The sequence below is a fragment of the Cynocephalus volans genome, chromosome 2 (genome assembly GCF_027409185.1).
Source record: "Cynocephalus volans isolate mCynVol1 chromosome 2, mCynVol1.pri, whole genome shotgun sequence".
Classification (NCBI taxonomy): Eukaryota; Metazoa; Chordata; class Mammalia; order Dermoptera; family Cynocephalidae; genus Cynocephalus; species Cynocephalus volans.
In genome coordinates this window covers 215,888,418-215,896,718 of record NC_084461.1, presented here as the reverse complement: position 1 = coordinate 215,896,718, position 8,301 = coordinate 215,888,418, and the positions used below count along the sequence as shown (strand labels likewise).

General features: G+C 39.5%; 1 non-coding gene across 1 annotated transcript; it reads right to left on the bottom strand.

Annotated features, from left to right (window-relative positions):
- Window positions 1-5,252: 5,252 nt before the first annotated feature.
- On the bottom strand, window positions 5,253-5,359 carry LOC134371312 (U6 spliceosomal RNA). The gene has a single exon (XR_010022752.1). It is a non-coding gene; the product is annotated as a U6 spliceosomal RNA (small nuclear RNA).
- Window positions 5,360-8,301: the final 2,942 nt, after the last annotated feature.

Here is an 8,301-nt window from a genome sequence, read left to right as displayed (position 1 = left end):
GTGGTGAGAGGGGCACTTACCTCTGTGGTCTTGCTCCCGCAAACCCCTTTGTCTTCCAAGTGAGGAAAGCCCATGGGGAAGGATGTGTCTTGCCTTCAGTCACAGAGTCAGTAAAGGCTCCCAGCTCAGTGTTCTGTTTTGTCACTTTGTCTCATTGAATTTTCTATTATTTTGTGTTCTCTCTTCCCTCTCAAATATCTGTAAGGTAAATACATACAGTTAGTGGTTTAAATAAAGAAAATTACACAAGATGCCACAACAAGGTTGTGCTGTCAGAGGTCACCTTTGGGTGTTTTCCCCCCTCTTTTACACTGTTCCCTGTAACCCCTTCCAGCATCTTCCTCTCCCCCCAAACCCCTAAACAGATGTTGTTACCCTGGAAACCTAAATTAAGTGTGTATTTACATTTTAATTGGATTCAACACCATGAAAAAATCTTTAAGGTCAAAGTTATATCTTTGTCTTTCGCAAAATAAAATGAAGTTTCGAAGTCACGGCTTTGAGAATACATGACGTTAGTGTGGTAGGTTTGCTTTGGTGTGGAGGCCCTTACTCAGCTGTAGTCCATGTGAGTGTGTCTTGGCACTTGGAAGTTGTCCTCCTGAACACATGGAGGAACTGGCTTCTGTATTAAACCCAATGTGATGACACATCTTATAAAAGCTATATAAAGGTTTTCTGGCACACATTTTTTTGGGTTCATTATTGATTACGAAGAAAATGTTGAAAATTGGCAGAAAAATAGAAATTATCACCTCCATTAGTATGTTCTGAAAAGACTAAAGTGAGCATCTCAGTCACATTGTATAAAATATAAACAGGCTTAGCTATACTTAAGGTGCTGCTTAACTGAGGCATTCCAAGTTGGGGCTCTAAAATTTCTTTTGCCCTCAATTAAGATACACTTAGCCCTGAGTCTTGCCTATAACTATGATTAAAGGGTTTTCTAAATTTGGACTTTTCAGTTTGGAATATAACTGAAAATTTCTGATACCACACTATAAACATTTATTTATTTATTTATTTATTTGCTATATAGTCAACTTTCTATTTACAGAAATAAAAGCATATTCACTGAGTTCTAGTAAAAGCACTAAACAACATATGCCACAAACAACTTGACAAGATCTGCTCTTGACCCAGGCAGGCCACACGTAGGACGGCTCTTCCGTGCATCTAGGCCAGTCATTTCTCCATGCATTGCTTGAAATGAATCTTCCCATCTCCTGTCTGGGTGTCTTCTGGTCCAGTTTTCATTGTACAGCCAGAGAGAACGTTTTTAAATGAACCCAATTATGTCACTTCAATTTGTAAAACCCTTCAATGGCTCTTGCATGCCCACAGGCTCAAGTCCAAAGTCGTTACTGTAACTTGCTCCTATCACACGTCTCCAGTCCCTCCTCTCTGTGCATCACGCAGTCAAACCACAGATGCGTCTCTGAGATGCTGCTGTGCTCTCTCAACACCATCGCCCACACTGCCTCTGTCTGTTACACTTCCAGCCTCACCTAATGATTCCGACCAACCTTTGGATGTCTGTTCTTCCTAGGAAACTTCCCTGATAGCAAAGCCAATTTTATTTTTCTTGCCCAGTGTCCTTTATTTATTCTTAATCATTTTTTGGTACCAGAAGCATTTTGTGTGTGTGTGTGTGTGTGTGTGTGTGTGTGTGAGAGAGAGAGAACTTATTATCTCCAGCACTAGTGATTCAGGTTAGGTGCATTCATTCATTCATTAATGTTCAAATACTTAGTGAGCACCTGTCGGGTGGTATGGATATTCTTCTAGGGTTCAGAGATTAGCAACTAGGTGCTTGGGATACAAAACAATTCTTGCTCTCATGAAGCTATTTTTTTTCTCCTGAGGGTTGGAAACACAAGAAGTAAGTGAACTAAATAATATTTTATGGGATGATAACTGCTTTGGACAAGAGGAATGGAACAGGATAAGGGGTTTGAGAGAGAAGTGGTAGGAGATATCACTTGACAGTTTTAAGCAAAAACCTGAAGGAGGAGAGAGAGTCAGCCATGCGGGAAGCACATTCCAGCCAAGATCCTAAGTTCTTAAGGTGAGGGAGTACCTTAGAGGGTAGATAAACAGCAGGAGGACCAGTGGGCCTGGTGTGGGGTGGGTAGAGGGAAGAGTTGTAGGAGATGAAGTCACAGAGGTAACCAGGGGCCACAAGCATGAGGGACTTTTGGGCCAATGTAAGGACTTGTCTTGCCAGTCTTGTGGCCTTGCCTTCTCTTTCTTGATCTGGGGAGATATGACCTATTCTGGCCTACCCTTTCACTGCCTCCTGTGGATGTAGTGGCCGAGGCAGGACCAGTCAGCACTGGTGAGTTTAGTATAGACCCTGCTCAGCACCGAAAGGGATAGGGAAGGGAGACATTACTCCTGTCACTGTGAGAGTCTTACTTGTGAAAACTATAAGGCTCGAGCAGACTCTGGCTGCATTTTTTGTCACATGTAAGGATCTTGTTCAGGAATACAGTTAGTGGGGATGAAATTGTTCTATGAGAGAGACAAAAAAAAAAAAAAACATCCCAAAGACATTGTTTGAGATCCTGTGTCCAGTGTCGGCTGAAGCCAGATCCTGTCTGGAATTAATATTCAAAGTAAAATTTGTTTAAGTTAGAGTTAAATTTCCGTCACTTGCAAGCTAGAATCTTTACTAACACACCTTGCAATGATCCAAGATCACCCTCTAATTTTCTGAGTTTGTAAATATCATGTTGGGGCAGGCCCTGTTTCCATATACACGTCACCCAGCTTCAGCAGCTCCTGACTCAAGGCAACCGTGTTTTGTCCATAGACCTATCCACAGCCCTATCCACTTCCTGTCCTCTCCAGCGATTTATAGCAAATCACATACTTCATATAATAATATCTGTAAGTATCTCAGTGTATCTCTCAGTGATTAGAACTTTTTTAAAAAACAGAACCACAAATTAGTGTGCCTAAAATAACAATAATGATTTTTTAATAGAATGTATTAATTTAGCAGAATGACAATTTTCGAGGGTGACAAGAAGGCTGTATCACTACTTCCTTGCTCCTGGTTTGTGCTCCTAAGTCATAAATATTTTCCATTTGTCCTGATTTCTCTCTGTGCTAAGAATATCTGGTACTATTGATTTTGAGTTTCACTAGAAGTAAAAAGAAAAGAAACCTCTTGATATTGATTTAAAGAAGTGGGGAGACTACAAGGTAATTCTAATTAGGTAATTTAACATCCTTTGCATTGAATATTAACTACTGCCTATACTTTCCTTTACAGAGATGTTGCAAGTCCAGAGCCAAAAGCTTTGACCTGAATAATACTTTGAAAAGAATCCTTGGTAATTTCCTACTGGCTCGTGTGTTCCCCACTGTTCTAAGCCTCAGAGTATTTGTAATGAGTAATGATTTGTAAATTGTTCTGGAGAAATTGTTACCTTGATACAAACAAAAGTAGAACTCCTATTATTAAAATCCACCAAAAGCTTCCCACTGACTATTGGGAGTAAACTGGTAAACACATAGGATGTGGTGACAAGGCCAGCCCCTGCCACATACTCCCTGAGCCATAGCTGAAGACTATGGTTCATTTATCTTTATATCCCCACATTTAAGAGTGCATAGTAAATGCTTAACAAATTTTGAAGAAACAGGAATAAGAAAGTTGGTTAAAAGCTCATCAATTTTAAGTTCTCTCTTGAATCACAACCGTAAGGTTTTGGGGACTGTACATGCTCAAATAGCTTCCCCAAGATGACTGGCATAAGTAGTTGTCAATACTTTTCTCTACAGCCCTCAGGGAGAGTATTCCTACACAACAGATGGGGTAGCTGGACTTGTTAACAGACCTGAAAACAGGTGACACCCCCTTGGCTGCTCATGCTTTCTCTCTAGAGGATGGGGCTGGCATCATGGTGTCCTCACAGATGTTCTGTGCAGTAAAAATGGTGGGGCAGCTTGACCCTGTAAGTACCATGAAGAACACTTGCCAAGTATTTAAGGCTTCTAGGCTGAGAATGTTATTGATAAATTTCTTTAGATTGAAGAAACGTAAGTCATAAATGCAACACAACCCCACACTTTTTGAGGCTTATGATGAATTGATTCTCATAATGGTGTCGATGCTTTCCACGTGTGACAAATTGTCTAGATTCAGAGATCATATTCTAAATAATACTGGCACTTCCGAATAGTTTGGGTCAATGGTGATTTCCAACATTATGTGCCAAATGTAAGAGGAAGACCATAATGAAATGAGAACAGCACAGGTGGAAGAACAGAAGAGTGAGACCAGCAGCCCCATGTTTTGTTCACACTCTTCAAATCGACTCTGGTTAAGGTCCGTGTGTGCAGCATAGTTCGTCCTCCACCCCCACCTCCAACTCATCATTCTGATTAAACTCTCAGATAGAAGGAAGGTGGAAAGGACATCACCTGTCTCCCCTGGCACACAGCACAATATAAAATAGAGTTACATTCTCTACTCATTTACGTAGGTCTCTCTTGACCAAGACGTAAAATATCTGTTATTTTAGGAAAATTATAAACAAGAAAATTTTAATTTTATTATCATTTATTCCATTCGTAATACTCTTCATTTATTCTTCTAGATCCAAGGTTCTTACTTATATTGTATTCCTTCTGCCCAAAGAACTTAGTTTAATTTTTCTTATAGAGTACTCCTGATGGCAAAGAATTCCCTCATATTTTGCCTCACACAGTATTTCTGCATCACTTTTGAAATTTATTTTCACTGGATATACTGTTTTTTTTTTTTTCTTTCAGCACATTAAATATCTTACTCCATTGTGTTCTTGCTTCCATGGTTTCTGATAAGAAGTCTGCTGTAATTCTTATCTTTGTTGTTCTGCTGGGAGTGGTCTCCATCAGCCTTCATGTTATCATCATCACCTCCCCCTACCCAGGGTAAAATCAATTAAATTTAAATTTCTCACTAAAGATAAAAGTTAAAAAACAAGGAATGACATTTTTTGTCAGTGAAAGTTATGATTTGGAGAGCCACAGACCACTGCCATATATAATATGTTTTTGCCTGCTTCCCCCTTTCTTCCAAGAACCAACTTACATTACTTCAGGGGCAGTGCCCATCCTGCTGAGAATGCGTGCTGTCTACAAAATGCAACTTTCTTCTTTAGCTTCTGTAACACACACTTTTGCCTTTGGTTTTAATTTAAAAATTTTTAATTGTGGTAAAAAAAACCCCATATAACATAAAATTTACTATCTCAAGTATATTTCATGTGTTGTTAATGGATTTTCAGGTCATCCTTGTGCAGAGACCATGCTGATCTTCTCTGTATCTTTCCAATTTTAGCGTATGTGCTGCCAAAGTGAGCACATTGCCTTTGGATTTTTGGCAGTTTGAATGTGATATGCCTGCGTGTGTGTATGTGTGTGTGTATTTCATGGTCATTCTATTTTTTATTCTATAAGATTCTTTATATAAGAAAACTATAAGACTGTAGTTTAGTGTCTGTCAGTAGTTTGGGAAAATTCCTGGCCATAATTTCTGGAAATAATTCTGTTCTCTGTCTCTCATTCTTCACTTATTGAATCCAGTTACACTTTGTTGCTTTATTTGAGATATACCCAAAGCTTTTAAATACTGTTCTTAGAGCTTTCCATTCCTTTTTTTTTCTCTTTACATTTCAGTTCTGGTTATTTGTGTTTACCTATCTTCCGTTTCACTGATTCTTTCCCTGGGTTGACTAATGAGCCCATTAAAGGCGTACCTTTTTCTATTACCCTGTCTTTATTTGTAGCATTTCCATACATTGTTTCTTATAGTTTCTATCTCTCTGGTGAAATTTCCTCTCTGATCTTGCATATTGTTTCCTGTTTCCATTAGAGCAGAATTTATCAGGCTTAGCACTATTGATATTTTGGACTGGGTAATTTTTTGTTGTCAGGAGCTGTCCTGTGCATTGTAGGATATTTAGCAGCATCTCTGTTCTCTCCCCCCTAGAGTTGGCTTCACTCCCCCTCACAGTTAAGATCCATGACATCAGAACCTTAACATTTAATCCTAGTTATTTTAAATTGACTGTCCCATTGCTGCACTATCTGTGTTGTATCTGAGGGTGGTTCTGATGATTGCTGTGTCTTTTCAGGCTGTGTTTTTCTTGCCTTTTTTTGTGCATCATAATTTTTTGATGAAAGCCAAACACTTTGTATAAAACAGGAGATACTGCGGTAGATGTTCTATGCTTGAAGAAAAGTCCACCTTTCCTTTTCTTAGGCCTTAATGTGAATTTTTTTAATGTTAATCTTGTCAGGAGTTGGCTTAGTTTTTAAGTTTGTCATTATATCAGAAACTTTAAATTCATCTAATGGTGGTCTCCTCACTTAACTCTGCCTCTTCCTTTTTCTTGGCTTCCTAGAGTATCTGTTTCTTTCAGCATCCCCCTGTTCATTCTACTGCCAATTTTACCCAGCACTAGTTAGCATTAGTGTTAGTAGGGAGAGGGAATTCAGATCTCTCTGCTATTCTAATTTAGCCTCAGTTTTAGGCAGATACTGTGAAGCACCTGTTCCTGTTCTTCCTCAAGATGTAGTGCTGGGACTCACATATGTTTGTTTCTGCATCTTTTCCAGGAACAGAGCTCATTTTTACCACTTCTTTCTCCCCAGCTCCAGTGAATTTCCAGCAGTGCCCTCCGCCTATGGTTTTGACACCCTACCTCCTGCAGATTAACATTTTTATTCCTTGGAGGAAATGAGGAAACAGTTCTGGGTTGATTTCAGTGGTGGCCCCAATTCCTCTCCTCCAGCTACAATAGGATTCCATTGTCTTACAAGTTCTGATGAGCTTCTCCCTTAAGATGATCTTTTCTCTCATAGAGGACAGGAGTCAGGGAAAATTTTTGGTGGGGGCTACTATTTCCTTCCCACAGACTGTACTATGAGAATGCTTTCTCAGGATTCTCCCCTTTCTTCCCCTTGGGACTTAGTGGGATTCCTAGATGAAAAGCCTCCAGGACAGTGCAGAATCCCCAAGCATGAGGCATCCAGGGGCTGCACAATCTCTCTCCAGCTCAAACTCAGCCTTTAGCAATTCATCACAAAATTTTAGCTGAATAATCTCATTGGCTCATATAGTGTTTGGTGGCACCTACCCCAATAAATCAACGCTCAGGCCCTGTTTCTCTGTTCAAATGCATGTGCTTCACCGGAAGATCTCAGTTCTCTGATTTGTTCAAGGAAAGTCATTAATTTGCATGTTTTTTCCAGTATTTTTCTTGTTGTAAAGAAAAACTGACATGGGATTGACACTCTTTCCACCTGTCTACATCTCCAAGGTGAATCTGGGAGGCTCACCATTATTTTTAAAGGATGTTCTCAACAAATACTGAACTCCAGGTTGACAGATTTTTTGTGTGCGTGTATTTAACTTTTTTTTTTTCTATTGTCTTCTGGCTTGCATTGCTTTAAAAAAGAAATCTTATGATGATTCTTTTGTTCTTCTGATATAATGTGTCTTTTTTTGTGGCTACTTTAAAAAATTCTCTTTCGTACTTGTATTCGTTTGTTTCTGTTGCTCATAACAAAATATCTGGAACCAGGTGATTTATAAGGAAATATAATTTATTGCTTACAGTTTCAGAGGCTTGGAAGTCTGAAGTCCAAGGGACACATCTGGTGAAGGCCTTGTTGGTGACAACAGTCACCCAGGGATCTCACATGGCACAGTGGCGGAGCAGAGAGAGACATAGACATAGCTCCTCATGCACTCTCCTTTTAAAGCACTCAGAACCACACCCATGACAAACTAATCACAAACTAATCACCTTTTCAAAGCCTCACCTTTCAATGACCTTAACAGTATTTCCCACCTTCAACAGTTATAGTAGGGATTAAGTTTTAATGAGTTTGAGGGGGCACTTTATCCATTGCAGTACCGGATTTCAGGAATTTGTTAAGGATATAATGTGGTTTGGTTTATGGTGCCTGATGTTCACTGAGCTTCCTGAATCACCAGATTTGGAAAATTAGTGGCCACTATTTCTTCAAATGATTTTTTTGTCCCAATCTCTGTCTCCTTTTTCCCCTTTATATTATATTTATACGTTGTTTTAGTTTGTTTCTGTACCTGAAACTGGGTGATTTATAGAGAAAATGAAATTTATTGCTTACAGTTTCTGAGGCTGGGAAGTCCAAAGTCCATCTGGTGGTGGTGACAGTGACCTGAGGGTCTCACATTGCAAGACAGTGGGAACAGAGAGAAAGAGCTTCTCACTCACTCTCTTTTTAAAGCCCTCAGAACCATGTCCCTGGCCACCA